This window comes from Dreissena polymorpha, chromosome 11, assembly GCF_020536995.1.
Source record: "Dreissena polymorpha isolate Duluth1 chromosome 11, UMN_Dpol_1.0, whole genome shotgun sequence".
Lineage (NCBI taxonomy): Eukaryota > Metazoa > Mollusca > Bivalvia > Myida > Dreissenidae > Dreissena > Dreissena polymorpha.
The window spans coordinates 35,548,535-35,553,187 of NC_068365.1; the positions used below are offsets into that span (position 1 = coordinate 35,548,535).

Below are 4,653 nucleotides of genomic sequence, written 5' to 3' on the forward strand. Positions count from 1 at the left end.
TTTCGTCTGGATTAAAATAGTATGCGTGTTATTGATTGCGAATGCATGCATTTTTCATTGTTTAAAATACAGAGATATCCGTATCTATCGTAATATCTTTTTAATGTTGGATGATCAGCACCGGATTTCTATTCATTAATGGTATCAAACAATGATGAAATTACCCATAAAGTCACACGTGTTGTAAAGCATCTGTTACACAACATCAATTCATAACTTTGTATTTATATGTGTATATACCTGTGAGACAAGATCAATATGTATATCTACCTAAATGTATAATAAATAAGGATAAAAGTAGTTACAAGACACAAAGACAGACAGACAGACAGACAGACAGACAGACAATTTATTCAGACTTACACAAAGTACATCGTCTTCATAATTACTTATACACATTTAAATCTGTAACGTGAATAGGTATACAACAAATACAAATTAACACAATCAATTGCAGGGACACATAGGTTCTGACAAAGTGGTCATGCAATTTATTAAACAGTATTATTAAGAATCGTATTTCTTATAACAAAAGCTTCTTTGATATATTTACATAAATTGGAAATTACTGTTTTGTTACATGAAACTAACAAATTGTGGAAATTATACACAGATGGGTTGATATAAAATATACGGCTAATATATCTTTGTCTTAAATCGATGAAACAGTGGCCTATACATATGAAATGGTATTTATCTTCTATATCAAATTCATTACAACATAAACAATAACGTTCATTTCGTGGTGTGTTATTCTGAGCGTATCTGCCAGTTCGGATCCTCAGCGGGTGTGCAGACACTCGTAATCTTACGAAAAATAAGCGCAGACGTCTGCGAAGTAAGTCTAAATATTCTTCTTAATATACAAAGCAACTATGTGAATGTCTAAGCTTGTTTATAGTTTGTATTTGTTGGCCAGTGACCTGTATTTACCTAAATTAAGTTGTTTGAGTTGAGTTAAGTTGAGTTAATCTTATATTCCACCAACTCATTGTTTATCCTTTCAACAGTAGTTTCTGTGTTTCTGTGGTGGTCTTTAATTTGGCAAATGATACTTTTTTTAATTAACACGAAATACCATTTTAATTCAAATTTTCAAAAGAAGACAAATCTATGTTAAATTAAGACTAGGCTTGCCTAACTGAGGAGACCATTTATATAATAAAATTTCAAAATCATTTCCGACAACAATCTGGAAAAAAACAACTCATATAAAACAAAGACGTTTTAGTAGTTAATTACCACTTTATTTATTAAATACAAATATACTTCGGCTTTAAACCATGCGGCTTTGAAATTTTGCAATATATAATATTTTGATTTATTAGTTTAATGGGTTTGAGAAGGGTTTTTTTTCTCATCAAGTACACGTCATGGTTTAGAACATCCTTCATTATAGCTTAACGGCTTTGCGTTCGATAAAACATTATTGCAGTGTTTACCATATGTATTTATTCAATCGTCGCCACAGTTCGACTTGTATAATATTAAAGTTTTAACAAAATTACACCGGAAAACGATGAATATGCATCGCCATTTACAACTTCGTGCTCGAAATCCAGGTTTTTTATCCAAACCTCATCTCCGGTTGTTATTTTCAGGACGACTGTTTGACTTCCCTGTGCCCAAATGTTTTCAGTAGCGTACGCGATTGCAACCAAATTGCCATTGTGCATCAGGCCACCACGTAATGGTTGGTTTATCTGGGGGTGCAGCAAGGACGTTGCGAACAGGTAGTAGCCACTTACAGGTGCTACGAATATCCCGTGCTGTGCATGGTAGGCCCCACCTTCATTAAGGATAACGTGTTCGAAGATGATGTTTTGATTGACGCCAATGTTGTTTTGGGTGGTCTCCTTTATGGCTGTAAATGCTACCATTGTCACCGCAGCACGGACAATCCGCGCACGAAAAGCGTTGTTACCTGTAAGATAAATTTAAGTGAGGATTTTTTTTATCAAATCCCATGAAATTTTGAACCAGTTGAATAGTAGATGAAGGTTAATAATACGACCCACAAACGGCTTTACACATATCAGGTGATTAACATAGTGGTTTATTTCAATTTTAGATGTCATTCCTAAGATTGAAAAAGAAGCCCTGACATCCGTGTTTGCAAAATATTGATTCTTGTATTTATAAAACAACACATAACTTAGAAAGACACAATTAAACACATAACATGCCACACGTTTACTGTTTGGTTTGTGGAATTTATAAGTGCATACATGTCAAATTTTACTGCCCATTATGTTTACAACAGTATAAAGTTCCGTGTAAATTTACCTGTTCACGTAATGTAACACATTTAACATTTGTCTCAATTATTTCAAAGATAAACCATTTTAATTGTGTTCAATACTATATATTTTGAAACATTAAAGGATTATAATCATGTTTAATTCAACGGCAATCTTCGAAACAAATGAAATTTATCGGTGTCAGCCAAAGGCGCTATACGCATTAGCAAATTTATCGAAATCGAAACAAATACATCTTGATGTATTGATATAAAAACGTGTATCTACGACGTCCGCCATTCCGCAATTGTTAATGTTAATTCAATACTATTTTGTCCAAAAACTACCGCTCATTTTCTATATATTATACGAACTAGAAGAGTTGCCAAAAAACAGAACAAGAAAATATTAAACCAGAAAGCAATGGAAGATCAAACAATCAACTTCTTTACAAACCATTAGATCAACCTACCAATAGACCAATTAAAATAATTGCTGTAGAATATCTGGATTTTGTTGTCAAGGGACGGGTGTAAATAAACCCAAAAATGTTTACTAACCTGTCGATACATTTGGATTTTGGTCTTGGTTGTCCTTCTGGTCTTTGTTTGCAGAACCACAACCGTTGCCTGGTTGAGATACCGTTTGAAAAGGTTTTCGCGTGTAGGCTTACTTTGATCAGTAGCTTTACATGGCATGGATGTTATGATATCGTTCTTTAAGAATTGTATTGTGGCCCACTGTGCGCTCAATATTTCGTTTTAGTGCCTTATAATATTCGCTTGTTCGTTGAATCTGTCATTCAAAATATCAAGTTGATTTTGCTGGGTCTCAATAGTTAAAGTTTGGTCTTTTAACATTTCCTGTTGATGAAACATCATTTCCTCAAGTCTAATGGTACGCATGTTATCTGTAAAAAATAACCATATATTGAAATTTATTTCAACATGGCATAAAAAGAGCATTTCAATAATTAGCTGACACGTTATGTACTAAGTTAAACATTAAATGATATGTTTACATGAATATGGTCGAATTCTTTGAAACGAGTAGGTTAAAGTAACATTACTACTCAACATCAACGAGAATTTCGTACAATTATTCGTAAAATAAACTTAACAAATTAAAAATCAGTGTTCCTTATGGCAATTGCCGAAATTTCAACGCCATATATGGACTGCTGAAATAGATGTTTGTAGATACAAAACGCTCGTTTTTATTTTATGTTTTCAATTTTAAATCCATTTTAATTCCCAGCAACGATATCTATTCATACGGCACATGAAAACTAACATGATGTTCGTGTGTCGTATGAATAGATATACTCGCGGGAAATTAAAATAGAATTAATTGTGTCACAAATAATTAAAAACGAGCATTTTGTATCTACAACAATCTATGTAATCATGCAACATCTAGCCTTGAAATTGTGGCTATTGGTATAAGGAACACTGTTTGTTTAGGTGTTAACTTCATTTTACGAAATACTTAACGAAATTTGAGTTGATTTTGAGTGTTATAGAGACTTAAACAAACGATAGCAAATAACGTGTTTATATAAAAAAAAAATAATAGCGAAGACCTTTCAGCATCGCCGATTCTAGTGTCTTCAATCTGGTCTAAATGTCCATTTCAGCCTTAATTTTAGTACAAAGCAAAGCACAAAGATATGCCACTATTGCGATCCCCATTGTAACAGCAGAAAGACCTCTGACAACACAAGATCAGCACATTTGTTCTCTCTGTTATCTTATCGTACGTCCTTATCGCAATATCTCAGGCCATATATTTTAATACATTGTTAACCGAATTTTCAAAGGAAGAATATTGAATACATTTTTGGGGATATTTACTCATTTCTTTAAGAGGACAGCAATAATTGATTAAAAAATGATTATTTTACAAAATAAATTGACGCAGAGGGTTGTTATAAATCATTTATCTTTATACAATCATATCCGAAACCTTATTTGGTGCAAACTCCAGGTGTCTGTTATGTAATCCTGACATAGAATAGGAAAACATGTCTGATTTGGATATGGCATTTGTTAAACGTCGAATGGTGTCCCAATGGAAACCCCAAGTATTGTTGTTCCATATTTGATACAATCTATTCAATCGTTTTTTATTGATCACTATCGCAATGTCGTGATAGTATCATTGTACTGTCGTTATATCAACAACGTTCGTTCGTACTTTCTTCTCATAATTATTCCTAAATACATAAAAAGTTATGTATCTCTTATATTCCAAATAGAGAAATGTGTATGATTACGTCAATAATTGGACTTCACTATCGGACTTCACTTATCTGTTGCAAATCGACTTATACTACCACTGTGGACATATTTGACTGATTCGACGCATACTGCTATTACAAAATTTTAGCCATTAAACACCAGCCGAATCAAAT

The 4,653-nt window shown here is 32.9% G+C and overlaps 1 long non-coding RNA gene across 1 annotated transcript; it reads right to left on the reverse strand.

The window, feature by feature from the left end:
* Positions 1-335: 335 nt before the first annotated feature.
* LOC127851587 (uncharacterized) lies at positions 336-3,988 on the reverse strand. The gene is made up of 3 exons (XR_008035833.1): positions 3,823-3,988; positions 2,801-3,150; positions 336-1,924 (listed from the first exon to the last, which is right to left on the reverse strand). It is a non-coding gene; the product is annotated as an uncharacterized LOC127851587 (long non-coding RNA).
* Positions 3,989-4,653: the final 665 nt, after the last annotated feature.